We start from the raw sequence: 15,987 nt of genomic DNA on the forward strand, positions 1-15,987 counted from the left end.
GTTTGTGTGTGTGGTACTGGGATTGAATCCAGGGCCTTGTGCCTGCAAAGCAAGCACTAACAAGTATGAGAGCACAGATAAATTAAAAGATCTGCCCAACTTCAGGGCATCCCAATGTCACTCAAATAAATACTAAATTGGAACTGTAGCCAAGGTAAGTTTTCCCCCAAATCACTGTTAACATTTTTTCTAATGGCATTGGAACCAGCTCTGTTTCTTTCCTCACTTAACTGCATCTGAATTCACAGGTGTCTCTTTTGGGTTTCTAGATAATCAGTGTGAGTTGGAGGACAAAGAATAAGCAGTATTCACATGAAGATGCCGGCAGCTGGATGCATGCTACTTGCTCACTCTCTCAGAGATCTCTGGGATTTACACCTGAGATTTTGAACATAACCCTGGAATTTACAAAAGTATTTACTTTAGCTTTGATTCCTCAGTGAACAATTCCAGTTATCTATATGCAAGCTTTCTAGCTACTAGGGTGAAGAAAATGCAGTCTTATCCCTAGAGCAATCGAGGTATGCTCTGACTCCTTTCCCCATGCTTATTGAAATTTTCCAGAAGCCTGAGCTGGTGTGCAATTTCCCAAAAAGTGCATCCATAATTTAAAAAAATCACACTCGGAAACCTAATGGTAAAACAGTTTCTAATGAAATGCATACATACTCGATAGTGGCTCTGCAAATAAGCAACTCAAAAATAAATTGAAAATATGTTTATATTGGTCAATCTGAGATGTTCATTAAATGTCAGTAATACTGAGGCAATTAAAGTATATTTAAAATCAAACCCTTGCTAGATGGGCCACAATCATCCCTTGGGCATATAGTAAAAGAAGGACCTACAATAGTAAATATGTAACTTCTGAAGCACAAAGGCTCCATCAAGGTCAACCTCCTATTCCCCACTCAGGTCATTCTCAAGAACTTAATCATCAGAAGAATTTTTCTCCCAAGCCTTCAAGGGAAGAAAGAACCCTAAATTTGACAATTACTTGCCCATAGCAAACACAGCTAGCCTACTCTCACTTAAACTAATCAAGCCTTTGTACTTCTCTGACTCTGAGACCCTATTCTCCTTGCTTAGTTACTTTTTTTCATTCCCTTTAAAAATCACTAACTCTGAAGGTCACTCAGTTTAGCAAAATAATATTAGTCTCCTACTAGCCTTGCTGTAGCCAGTACCTTTGGCACAGGCTTTAAAATGATAATCGTTACCTAGGTTTCTTTTCAGGCATGAGGAGGCTGTTTTTCATTTTGTTTTGTTTTTTGTTTGTTTTTTTAAAAAGGACTCTTTCCATGGGCCTGTTCAGGTATGTAATGGGTGTCCTATTGATGTTAAAAGGCCAAAGCTCCACCCTCATATCATGCTAATGCTGACATTTTGTGAACACACAACCCAGGAAGAGCCATGAATGTTAATTACACCTATAAAAACCACTGATTACCTCACCTCCAATCATGCCCATGCCTTAAATACCCTGTTTCCATATCCCATAAAAGTCCTCAAACCCTGTTCTCAGGAGGTCAATATGAGACTTAGGCTTCCCATCTTCATGTTTGGCTACCTTGTGGATAAACTCTTGCTCTTTTAAAAAACTCATTTCAGTGACTAGCATGCTGTATGGTGGGCAAAGGAGCCTGGTTTGGGAACTCAGCTTGAGAGGTCACCACTAGCTTCCTGAAGTTTTGTGGGTACAATCCCCAGCGACAGCTTCCAGTGCCTTTTGGCATTTGATACGCACTTATGTAGCTCTTCCTACATAAAAAAAAAATGACCACTATTGTATGTTACTCTGTTTTTTCATGTGCACAGTCTCCTGGACAAATTGAAAGGAAAGAGGCCAGAGAGGCACCATGACATTTTGAAGATCTGTTTTGATCTGTTGCTTTCAGGTCTTAGTTGTTGGAAGTTCTTTACTGACAAATTCTAAAACAGTTCTGCTAACTTTTCACATTAAAAATAAAGTTAGAATTGCTTAGAAAGCCTATAGACAATCTGAATATATACAGTATGTAATTTATGCATGAATAAGTTATGCCACCAAGCTGATTTTATCATGTAAAATCCTCACATTTGTGAGGTGTTATTCAGAGATCTGATCAGGGTCAATGAAAGCATCTGTGTGCATCTTCCAGAGGTCCTCTGAGTTACCTCAGTACATAAGACTTCATATTGCCACACAGGAGATCAGAACAGTAGTATGTCCCTTTGTTGTCCTCATAACAATTAGTAGTCTGCCCAGCAAAGCAGGAGGCCAGATACCCCAAATGCTGAAAGCTCTCTGTTACTTTTTCTAATGAAGTTAGTTAGTCACTATTTTTTTTTCAAAAATTAAATGTAGTATACATCCATGGCAGGAAATTCAAGGGTGAGGCCCTCAGAAATAATTTTATGAGAACTAAATACTCTATTTATTGGTATGGTCTGCCAAATGATTCTGGGAAAGAAATCCCATTGATGGAAAAAACATTTTCTTTAAGGATACTATGATAGGCTAATTAACTGCAATTTGTAAATGTGCTGTGAGGGTCTTGGGAGAGAAGAGGCACAAGTAGATTCCCTGTCATAGGATATATATTGCTCTAATACACATGCAAAATAGAGGAAGTCCAAGTTTCACAAATGGTGAATTCCACTGATAAAGAACATTCCAAGAGGGGGCATGTGTCCCCATAGTGTGATATTTGACCTTATTTCCATGGAGCAACATCATAGGAGTCAAACTTCAATGATTATGGGGAAGAGAGATGAGGGAGTCCCAGAAACAGTAATATAGTCAACCCCTACTCAGGAAGGTCTCCACTAACTTTCAGCAAAATGAGACATTCCATTAGTCTGGAGCAATTGCTATGCCACAAATTAGACCTGCTATTTAGGAATCCCATGTGCTTTGATTTAAAAAGGATTCATGCACTGTAGTGATCCAAATTGCCTCATGAAAGGTCGCTAATTCAACCTCAGCCTTTGGCCAGGAATGAAGGCCCTCCTTGTTGGTAGGCCTTTTACCAGGATCCCTAAATGGGGAAAAGGGGAATCTCTCATTCCCCAGAAGAGGCAAAGCAGTTGTTTGTGCATGGATGAGGAGCCATTGAAAGTATGGCAAGCTATGGGCAAAATACACCTCCATAGGGACAAGCATTTCATTCATAAACAGGTTAAGTAAACAAAGACACCTTGGTTATAAAGAGAGCACACACTAATATTCTCAATGTACTGCAGTGTATGAGGAATAATATAAGAAGCTAAAAAAATAAGAATAGTTATTTTGAAAAAGAAAAGAAATAGAATTTGCTACCCAACTAGGTTAGAATGTGGTTGGTCCCAAGAAGGCCTCCCAGCAACATTTGGGAAGGTACCAAGTGAGCCTTAGGTACTACTTACTCTAAGATGATTGAAAAACTTTCAAGGAAAAATTGTGGTCACCATGATATACTAATCACACAGATCATATACACAGAAATAATTTTGAAATAAACTGCTCTAATTGTCATTCCTCACCTTTAGTTATTGCTGTTTGCCAGGGATCATTGTACTATTAAGTCCCAGATAATCTAGGGAGAGTATAAACAATTCAGAAAAGAGGAAAGTAGGATGTGATGACTTTGGGCTGCTCAGGAGAAAGAAATGCCTAACACATGGTGGGAAAGTAAATCCACACTCCTTACTCAGTAACAAAGGCCCAGAAGATCATAAAAGTCAGAAAAATATGAGAAACCTACAAGCAGGATTTTGCTTTGTTTCCCTATGGAATTTAGGGATATGATCTTGTAGGGGCAAAGTAGTCATCAGCCATTACCACCCTTTTCCAAATACTAATATTCCTTCACTTAACATGGCATTGCAAAGTGGTGAACCCATCATCTAAAAACATTATAAATGGAAAAATGCATTAAGTACACCTAACCTATCAAATACCACAATATGCTATAGAGGAAGGTTGTTCAAACTTAATATAAGATCATGTGGCCCAAGAAATGTTAAAATATAAAATTCAAAGTACAGTTTCTACAGAATGCAAATCACTATCACACCATAGTAAAGCTGAAAAATCACAGGTTGGACCATGCCAAGTCAGAGACAGTCTGCAGTTCCGGGTTTTACACTCCCTCGTCATGTAAAGCTTTCATTTTCCATGCCCTCTGTGGTATCACTGGACAAAGTGACTAGTTGTTGCAGCTGAGCTGATAGGTCAGTTCTGAGCCTAACCTGCCAGGACAAACCAATCAGTACTTTTTTCCACTGGCTCAGAGTGACTCAGAATTTCCATCAAAAGGTCATCAAAAGGAGGCAAAGAAGTAAGCTGAGTCTAACAGTATCTAAACAGAAGGTCAGCATGACAGTGGCAAAGTAAACATAATCCAGGCCCTGACTTTCTGCTCAGGCCATAAATGAAACTCACAGACTTCAGGGAGGCCCCACCATCAGCAAAAAGCCAAATGACATGGGACACATTTAGCGCAGGATGATGACTGCTCCCTGGGAACACTTAGAAAGTCCACCACAGGCTTCAGGAGAAGATGTAATTAATTAGTCTTCAGGGTTAAGGCCAGGCAAACTTCCTCAGCACAAGCAAGAGCCAAGGACCAGCATGAGGAGTTGATGTATACCATGATGTCTCCTCCTATTATACAGTTCCACAAGGGCAGGAGACTGTCCTGTGCATCCAAATACCATTTTGCAAGGAAGGAACAGCACTAATAAGTCTAAGCATTCCTGGAAAGTGTTCAACCATCCAAAACAGGCAACTGAGTCCAGCAGAGTCCAGATTCTGAGGATACTTCTATAATTTGACATAGTTGGAGACAAAGTCACACCTAACACTGCCTCTCCGAAGGCTGCTGACTACAACAAACCTGGCCGATTTATTCTGTTTATCTCATCTGGTAACTTAAGCTCTATGGAGAATATGGAGGCTCTTAAACTAGAGGAGGAGCAGAAAAGAACAAGAGCAGATGAATGTTTACCTTCCATATAATTACTCCAGGGAAGATTCTGTACAAACCTTGTTGATTCAAGGTGCTTCCCCATGCTACCATTTTGCAGTTTGTAAAAGCTGACTAAATAAAGCTATGTAACTACCAAGAAAGGGCTGTGTGCTAGCACATGAACATATTGAAAACACACAGTTTTACCTTTGGCCTGTCCACAGCACTTCAACCCATAGTGCATCTTGCAGGGTTAAAAACAAACAAAAAAAAAAAAACCCTTTTTATCTCAGGACAAAACATAATGTTAGCTTAAAAATAAAAAATTTCTTTGCCCTCATAGGTCTAAAATTTTTAAAAAAGTAAATAGAATTAAATATCTGATGTGCAAAGGCAAAATCATCCCTGTATTTCATTCATCTTATAGAAATCTAGTTTGCAAGTCCCTTTGCTGTGATTTGAATTGACCTACTTGATGGAACATAGGCCAATTCCATTAGGCATCTGCCTGTGCATAATGATGAAAATAAAAAACAAAACATAACAAAACAGAAAACAAACCTAGGTTCTATGGAAAAAATATGAGGGTAAGATTCACATTGAATATTTAGTAATATTCTTATTTGTATCAGAGATTGACATACTTTCAGATATTTTAAATTATCATTTACTCTTTTAAGTTTTTAAAAAACATTTCTTGAATTAAAAGCCAATAAATTTTATATCATACACTATTTGGGAAATTTCAGAATTGAAATTGTAAATATTCATGTTGTAAAAAGCTATTTAGTATCTTACGGACAAATTTAAATATTTTCCCTTATCTAATCATTTTTATTTTCTTATTTATCTTCCTGATGCCCATAACATAAATGTATATACTACTAACTGTATGGAAGTGAGAAATAAGTATCTTAGCATTAACAAGAGTTTATAAAATGCTTGGCAATGACTAGTATTGGAAGTATTAGGCAAATATTTTCCTGGATCTACAAACATATGAGGTAAAAATGTTAAAATACAAAATTCAAAGTACAGTTTCTACAGAATGCATAACACAGATTAGCTTATGCTAACTCACAAAAGGGTAAGGGGAGAATAGAAGTATTTTGGATTAGATAAAGGGAAATGAAGGCAGATGAGTGCAGTCCATGTTTTGTGGACACATATTCAATGGCATTGGTAAGGCTGAGAATTACAAGGAAAAGAGGAACAATCAAATCAGTTCCATATGTCTCTATCTACTTTTGTTTTGCAAAAACAAAAATTGATACTGCATTCTCAATGCCACTTTTGATTCAGTTGCAATCAAAGAAGTTTACAATTTCCACTGTCTCCAATGGGATCACAAATGCACGTGGCCACTTTCAGCTTTAGAGCTCAAAATTTCAGCATCTGTGTTATGAACAAAGCAGTCCTTTCCTGTAAAAGAGCATTTATGCAAGCACTTGGGGAATTAGAAAAGAAAAAAAACACTGGTATGATTTTCTAGTCAATTTCAACCACCTCTGCCAAGATCATGGCTCTGATATCTAGGTCTGCACCTACAGCCCCCATGACTGACAGAATGAGAAGGTGCCAATGAGGCTGGAAGGCACCAGCATTTGAATGCTATAAGTCAGCTTTATCTATGGTCCCTAGAGTTTATGAACAAGTAAAATGTGGAGTGAAAGCTTATATAGAGATAGTTTTTTGTGTTGTTTTTTTTATTTTTTACTTTTTAACATTTAACTGGATAAATGTGGAGTAGAAAGTTTCTTAAGAACGATTTTGAAAAGAAAAAGTGAAAATTAATATTATAGCATGTTTTTTATTTAGAATGCATATTCAGCAATCTGCTTTTATATGAAACATACTAACTCTTAATTTTAGAAAATACAAATTTAATTTTGATGCCAACAAAGTAAACAGTCAAATCCAATTTTGTTAGAAATTTCACCTGTATCAATTGCACGAAAGGTGGAAGAAGACCCTCACATTATACAAAATACATGTATGATGATGTGAGGGGGGGAAGAGAAATGTGTCACATTTGATTGTGTAGAGAGAGGTGACGGGAGGAGAGAGGAGGGGAAGGGGGGATAGAAAAGGCAGAAGAATAAAATAGTCACTAGTGTTGCTGTATGTATATTCCTGGCCGTATAACTCATGTGATTCTGCAACCTGTACACTTGGAAAAAATGAGAAATTATACCCCATTTGATTAAAATGTATGATATGTCAAGATCATTGCATTGTCATGAGCAACTAATAAAAAATAATAGATAATTTTAAAAATTGCAAGAATATGATTCTTGTTGGACCATGTCAGTCCAAATACATCTCAGTAACAATGCCTTAGATATGCATTTCTGGTCAGCTATAATTGAGAGTACTTCTTTAATGGGGAATCCAAATAAGTAAACTTATAATCCCTAATTAAAGAGGAAAATATTTTGGTGCAAAAAGATAGTCATGTTCAAGGCATTAAAATTGATGGATATTTAATTACAGTTAAACTTGTCCTGAAAGTAAACAACAATAAAAAGTGTCTCTTTAAATAAATGAATTTTACCTGTATCTAATGACATGAATTTTCTTAATTGGGAATAAGTTGTACTTCTTAAAATCTATCAATTTTGGGGCTGGGGTTGTGGCTCAGTGGTAGAGCGCTTGCCTCACCTGTGTGAGGCACTGTGTTCAGTCCTCAGCACCACATAAATATAAATAAACAAAATGAAGGTATTTAAAAAATCTATCAATTTAAAAAACTTTAGGGGAGGCATTGTGAGATGTTAACTTTTAAAAAGTTTATGTTTTTTGAAATAAAAATGTAAGGCATATCATGTCAGGGCCACTCTATTAAATATATACCTGGAACCTACCCTCAGGCTTTAAATGGGAATTCCAGAAGAATCACCACAAGCAGAGCTTTTAAAAATAAACTCTTAAAATGTATTATATATACACAATGGAATATTACTAAGCCATAAAGAGAAATGAAATTATGGCATTAGCCAATATATGGATGGAACTAGAGACTATCATGCTAAGTGAAATAAGCCAGCCCCCCCCCCAAAAAAAAAACCAAAGGGCAAATGTTCTCTCTGATATGTGGATGCTAACTCACATTAGGGTAGGGGGAGAATAGAAGTACTTTGGATTATTTAAAGGGGAATAAAGGGAAGGGAGGGGAATGGGAATAGGGAAGATTCTAGAATGAATCTGACATCACTTTCCTATGTTCAAAGATGAATACACGACCAATGTAATTCCACATCATGTACAAGCAGAAGAATGGGAAATTGTACTCTGCTTTTATATGTTAAAATATATTCTACTGTCATGTACAAATAAAAAAATAAATGAACTTTAAGAACATTTAATTCTATGTTGAATGATAATACAAATCCATTACTATCACTACAATATTTTTTCTCTTCCAGTAAGAAACTCAAAAAAATCACTGACTCAAATATGGCCACAAGATCACTTGCTTTGATGCTCAGCCCTTTGGGAACTTCCTCTCTGTCTTTGGTCACTGGAAACACCTGAACCTGCCCAGACTTTGATACTCAGCCTTCCCAGTACAGTTCATAAGTCCCCTTTCCTTTATTTGTCATAAAGGTGTTGCTAAGAAATACTTTATTACTTTTCAAAAATCAATAGAAAACAACACAAATACAGAAATAAATAAAATGCATTAGTATAAAAGAAAAATCATACACATAAAACAGAAAAAACATAAATAATCCTTCAGAAGAAGTATTGATACATTAAGCTTTGCAAATCACACTTCAGGAATGAGCATGAAGTTTGGTAGCAATATCAAGGAATATTCATTGAAACACACATTACATGCAATTAGAGTTGCAACCATAAACACTAAACCTAATCAGCTGAATGCTACTCTCTTAGGAAAAATTAACTTAAATATGCAGTGAAAGTAATCTAAATATACATGGTGAATTTAGTACTACCATTTTGTAATGACTACTTATCATATTCTGAGCTGTTAACTTTTTTAAATTATTAGTAACGGAAATAAGTAGATTTGAAACTAGAAGACTTTTTCTTCTATATGTTTATGACCTCCAAAGTACCTACTGCAGGGAAACCTGAATCATAACAGGTTTTTTGTCTCTGCAGATCAGAAACACAACATGCAAGACCATTGGGCTTTTTTAAAATAATTGAATTGACTCTTCAGTAAATGAATGGACAAAAAATGTGGCATATATACACAATGGAATATTACTCAGCAATAAGAGAATAAAATCATAGCATTTGCAGGTGAATGGATGGTATTGGAGAAGATAATGCTAAGTGAAGTTAGCTAATCCCCCCAAACAAATGCCAAATATTTTCTCTAATATAAGGAGGTCGATTCATAGTTGGGTAGGGAGGGGGGGCATGGGAGGAATAGATGAACTCTAGATAGGACAGTGGGGTAGGAGGAGAAGGGAAGAGGCAGGAGGTTATCAAGGATGGTGGAATGTGATGGAAATCATTATCCAAAGTACATGTATGAAGACACAAATTAGGGTGAACATATTTAATATACAACTTGAGATGAAAAATTGTGCTGTATATGTGCAATAAAAATTGTAATGTTTTCTGCTATCATTTATTTAAAAAATAAATTTTAAAAATTTTAAAAATAAAATAAAAAATTGAGTGTTTACTTAGTTATTATAATCTTTGCAACCACTGAAAAGTTTAGGTGTTAATATGGTATTGGATTAATCACCAGACCAAAAAATGTTAATTTGATAATGTAAATAATAAATGAACTCTGGTTTCAATGACAGTATATTTTACAATATATTGAATGAGATTTGAAGTCTAACTCTCATGCTACAGAATGCTCCTGCACATTTAAAAAATGAGAGAGGACAATCATGGGCAATTTAAATATTTTATATTTAAATATCACGTTCTGGGTTTTCCTCTTGTATTGACTGTTTCCTATCAATGTATCTGATAACTAAGCATCATGCTTGATTTTAAAGGGATAAAGAAACTCAAGGCTGTACTTTCACCCAGATCTTTGGAATATTACATAAAAGGGAGCAAATACTCAACTCCAGGCTACATCACCAATACTTACAATGATGTACTTAGAAGGGGTAGAGCTCATTTTAAATTGTACTTCCTGAATGAATTAATTCACCTTTCACAGAAAAATCAGTCTACCTCTTTAGAATTTTGTAGAAAGATTTATCTTTAATTGTATTAACTTATTTAATCCTCTAAACTACTATTTGTGCAACAGAAAAAAGTAATTTACTCAATGATACTGGAGTCCTAAGATGGAATGATACATCTCCAAAAAGCAAGTTCACATCTTCCTTCATACTACCTGGGAAGGAAATCCCTACTATCAGAACAACTTTCCCCTGGCTTCCTCTCATATGATGTCCCAGGATGGTGCTCATTGCCCATCAGGCAGCCATAGACTCTTTTCATCACAGAGATACTGTGTGGTGGCCTGCTGACTAATCCCATTGGCTCTGACATTGGCTCTTTTACTTATTTACATATTTTAGTTTTTCATGATCAGCTCACTGGAATAGTAACCTTTTCATAGTCTATTCTCAAACTAAAAAAATTTGGTAGAACTGGAAATAATGAATAGCTCCAATAATTTCATTCTGACTAAATTTACTTTATGAGTATTTACTGGCAACCAATAAGGAAGAAATTTATCCAAATAAAATAAAAATAAATTTAAAATAAAAAAAAAACATGAAATTTCCAATTTCTTCAATTTCATTAAAACTCAAATAATTAATTTTTGAGCTATAGGAACAGAAATAAAGATGTAAGCTCTCTCTGATGAAGGAGCAGAGACAACAGCTGACTCACCATTCGCTGATTTAGACTTGCAAAGCCAAGGCCATGGCTACTGAACATCTCTGAAGAGCTGCTGAAGGACACCCAAGGCAAGGCAGAGGCCAGCAGAGCATCATAGATGTCTGCAGAGAAAAGCAACATATGAAGGTTAGCACACTGGGAGAAGCTCTCCTTTCTCCTCTTCCTTCCTTCTCTCATTTCTTTTTTAGTTAAGAGGTTAGAATTTGAACCATCTTGGTCATAAGCCTATTAGTCTTTGCTGGACAATAGACTAATAAGGAAAATAAAAACCCTAGTTTCCAGTCTTTGTAATTATCCTATTATAACTATTCCCATCATGGCCAAGTCAGTGTGAAGTGACTGGAAGGCACAAAATCACACACCACGGAACACTTCTATCTCACACACACAGAAGACACATAAACAGCCTGAAGTGCAGGGAACATAGCAAGACACCATAAAAAAGCAAAAGTGGTGAGTTTTGATAATTTATTACCTGTATTTTTAATATGATTTGATTAGTTTCACATTTACATAATTTAATTTTACTTTTTTATTTTTGCACATATTCTATCAAGAATACTTTTATTATACAGGTATCATATGCACACTTTGCTTTGAGGAATATTTACATGCAGGGAGTTCAATTCTAAACCTCCATTTCATCCATACCAAGTATAACACACATTCACCTTACAGTGAATGAGCCTCACAAGAATGAGATATGAAGTTATTGCTTTCTGAACAGAGATCCCTGATTAAACAGAATCTTTCAAACCAAGAACAAAACTGTGTATCCTCTTGCTTCTTCATACCCTGTGTACAGATTAATAAAATTTAAAGACATGTTATAAATTACCACACCACCATTAAAAGTTAATATTAAAATCAAATCCTATTTCTCAAAAACTTGTAAGTAGTGCACCAGTATTTACAGATCCCATTAAACTATGTATAAATAAGTCTGTACACTCAACACACTGTTTCTCAAAATACAGAGACTCCACAGGGGTTTGCGGGGTGACAGGCAGCAGCAGATGCTTAGTTCTCACCCTTTTCAAGTTTACTTGAAAAATCAAGATCTGAAATAAATATGCAAATAAAACTTTCAGTTCCTTACAGGAATGTGTCACTCCAAAGAGTCACCCATTTAAAGAGTTAACTTACAAAGTTTTAAAAAAAACCAGACAAAATAAAAATGAAATGTCAGTAGAAATTGTTCCTACAAGTTTCCTACAACCAGAAGGCCCCTCTGTGCACTGGGTTTGCCCCAACGTAGCACCTGCTCACTGGCAGCAGAGCACATGGTACCTTTGCCTCCTCCTGAAGTGCACCATCACCGAGGTAGGTAGATAATCTGAATATCATTAATCTAAACTTTCAACAGCTAGGCATATGATTTCTTGTAAGCCCTGGGGAACTTATGAGAAGGTTCTAAAACTCTGTAGCACCACTTTCAGAGGAAGGAGGGATGGGGTTCCAAAAAATAAAGGCTGAACAATTAAAAACAAAACAAAAACCAATACTTGTCACCTTGGGATAATGTGTTCAAGGACAGACACTGCAGTGCTAGAGAATCCGCAGGGATCCCAGAGGGCAGGTCAAGATCCTGCATGCCTCAAATGACAGAGGACTTTGGATAGTTGGATAAGAGGGGTTGGAATCTCCTCCCCTAGCAAGGGTGCCTCCAGTCTGTCCCAGTGGAGATGGATTCCTCTGTCCTTTTCCCTCTGGCCCTGTGCTCACCTCCGTTTTACTCCCTCTGCTTCTCCATTTTCTCCAGTCTTATTAGAATCTGCTGGACTCTGGTCTCTGGGGTTAATATTGGATTTGTCTATGAGAATCAGGGCTTCTTTGATGTAGTTCTGCACCCCAGACACAGGAGTACAGATGACATGGCTGCCAAACCCATGGGTAATTAGGCTAAAATAAGACAAGCAGTTCTGTTTGTAGGTTTCTAAGACCAGGGAGTGCCTTTTGTTGCCATTGTGTGTTTGGTCTTGATTGAGAAGGTTCGTGAATTCTTTACAAACTTGCTGACCTCCCACAGTGTTATTCTTTCTTGTTGCCATCTTGGTTTACTCTCCTAGGTAAGGCCTGGTTAAATATTTGGCCACTGGCTTACTAGAAAACTCCACTTCACAGCCATATGCAAAGCCCCAAGCCAAGTGAACAGCTTTTCCTTCCACCAAGAATGTCAGGAGGATCACAAGAGCAGCTTTCTGTCTCCCAGCTGGAAGTTTCAGGCCAGTCTTGTCCAACTTTTCCCACAACTATCAGCCAGTTTGGGGCTTTGTTTTTTGAAAATACCTCCCAGCAGAGAGGCCTTTAAGCATTCAGAAAGTGACAATCACCTCTGCACTTCAGCCACAGTCACTTACATTTGGATGTGGAGCTGAAGAGAGACAATCTTCCCAGAACCGAGCAGGAGATTTATAGGATTCATCAGGGCTATCACCAGCTCCTTCTGACAGGGGAGACCCAGGGGGTTTTAAGCCATGGAAAATGGGACCTTTGCAGATTACCGTCTGATCATGCCCAGGCAGGTTTGGGTTGACATTCTTCACCTCTTCTATCTGGTGAGCCATGTTGTGGAGCCCCAGGTTCTTTGCCAGGCCTGTAGCATTCAGGGTGTGCATGTGGGGCAACAGCAGATCTGGGTGGCTGTAGGCATCCCCGAGGATGCCCACAGCACTTCCCTCTATCCCAGAGAGTTGAGGAAGCAGGCCGGCCAGGCACCCTAGTTGTAAAGGCAGGGCGGCCCCCTCCTGACTCTGGCGGCCAGGCCAGGACCATTGCTGACTGTTGGCGGCCACAGGCTGGTGCAGGGGGCTAATGGCTGCAGCATAGGCTTTGCTCAAATGTGAGTAGGGATCCACGGACTGAGTGTAAGCCAACTGCTGCTAGGGCGGTGGAAAGTAGGGTGGCTGCTGGTATTCAGGACTCCAGTGTGGGACCACAGCTTGATGGAGCTGTAAAGATGCTGCCCTGCAGTTAGGTTGGAGATGCGCTGGTGGGGGTGGGGCTGAGTCCTCAAATCCCTGCGGGAAGGTCTGGGCACTGGGTTTCCAGGGCATTCAGAAGCACCAAGTGAGGACATCCGATCCCAAGCCAGATAAGTCCAAGCCTGTGCTCCAGAGGTAGGTCAGCTTGCAGCAAACACTGTGCCAAACGTGCTTGCTCATCAGCCGCAAATGTTGGGGTCATAATTTAATTTCAAATAATAACTATATTCTATTTTTTATTTTTATTTTTTTAAAGATGAAGGGTATCAGGCAGTGCATTCTTTTAATATTTATTTATTTATTTTATTTTTCGGTGGACACAACATCTTTGTTTGTATGTGGTGCTGAGGATCGAACCCTGCCGCACGCATGCCAGGCGAGCGGGCTAATGCTTGAGCCACATCCCCAGCCCAATGACTATATTTTAACACTGATTTGTAAAATTCATGAAAAGTTAAAGGTTGGCTCTTGCTAGCTGCTGAAAATTGGTACTAGCACATGACTCAATGGGGACATATTATAAGGATTTTCTGAATGTATCCCAGGACAAATACATAATATATTTCATGCAAATTTAAACAGGAAAATTTAAGTTATGTTTTAAATACACATGGAATCTGATATTCATGTAGAGGCACGGATTCAAAATAGCTCTAAGTCTTGAGGTAATATTAGGTTTAGTATTGTACAATAAGGTTATTTGGGTTTTGCCAAGAGATCGTGCAACATCAACTCTATATATACTGTGAAATTCAATTGAGTTAATAGAAAAAACTTAGAGTTAACATGAAATTTTGAGTTGGGTGAGGAGTCATTCTAGAGGAAAAATACCAGTATTGGGAAACATGAATATACATAAGAATGTATCAGTGAAAAAATTAGACCAAAACATAACATCATGTATGATTTGAATTACAGAAGGACATTAGGTGGGGAATTTGGATACATAGTATGTGTATGTGAGAGTGTGTGTATATATATATATATATATAAATTCTGCAATGCAATGATGTATCCTATAAGTCAATAAATGATGACACAGTAAGTGTACCATTAATAATGGAATGTCTTAGTCAACATCCACTTAAATGTGCACAGTATGTAGGTTTATTGGGGAGAACAAAGAGTTTAGGCTTAATAATGAATTATCTTTCACAGTAGGTTTTGAGTGATGTAGTGAATGATAATGTCAGCCCCCAATGAGAATCCATAAGCAGGCACATTGGAAAATATGTATGAAATTTGGTAAAAATATATAAGTTCTGAGATATAGAAATGTATCTCATATGTTATATGATTATTAGTATTTTTAAATGGAGAATGGCAGAATATAGAAGATGAAGAAGACACAAAATCTACAGTCACCATTGGCATTGGATATTCAATGTTTTACTCAAGAAACACATAGGAGTTCATAGGTATACTGAAATGTCCTACAAATTCAATTTTGGTATTAACATAAGTTGAGGATTTATATTGAATTATCTGTCAGTCACATTACTGTTATGAAATGAATATGAATATCAGATAACATGCATTTCTTTCACTATACCTCTTAAAAACTTTGATAACTATGGTGTTTTGATAGGGAAATATATATGTTTACTAATTTTTCTCCAGTTGATTCATGAATATAACTCAGGACTTATACATAATGTATTTCTTACAAATTTTTAAAAAAATGAATTATGTTTTAAGTGTACATGTAATCTCATATTAATATACAGGCATGGATTGGAAATAGCTCCCATTCTGGTGGTAATGTTAGGTTTAGTATTGCATAATGAGTTTGTTTGGGTTTTATTAAGTGATCCTATAGGTTTCTCAAAAATTATGTATGATTAACAGATTGTTCACACCCAAATGAGTAGTAAAACAGAAAAATATGCATTGTAAAACATTAATTTTAAGGCACTGGGTTTGATCCTCAGCATCACATAGAAAAAATAAATAGAATAAAATTATCTACAACTAAATATATATATATATATTAATGTAGCAATAATTTCTTGGGCATATCTGAGCACTTCACCAGAATTAAAGGGAACTTTCTTTCTAGTTCAGGCACTTGATGTAGTTTCCAATGAAGAACTAGGGTAGGTATATTCTTAGGTAGTAAAGTGCACTAAAACATTAATTCAGTGGGGTAGCTTTTAGTGATAAGGTTAAAATATTCTTTTTTATACTAACAAAGCAAAGATACTTCTGAAAATAAA

The 15,987-nt window shown here is 36.9% G+C and overlaps 1 pseudogene; it reads right to left on the reverse strand.

Moving 5' to 3' along the window:
* The window catches only part of LOC143387938 (semaphorin-4C-like), a 57,351-nt pseudogene extending 43,946 nt beyond the window's left edge, over nt 1-13,405 (reverse strand).
* Nucleotides 13,406-15,987: the final 2,582 nt, after the last annotated feature.

Source organism: Callospermophilus lateralis, unplaced genomic scaffold, assembly GCF_048772815.1.
Source record: "Callospermophilus lateralis isolate mCalLat2 unplaced genomic scaffold, mCalLat2.hap1 Scaffold_73, whole genome shotgun sequence".
NCBI classification, from domain to species: Eukaryota; Metazoa; Chordata; class Mammalia; order Rodentia; family Sciuridae; genus Callospermophilus; species Callospermophilus lateralis.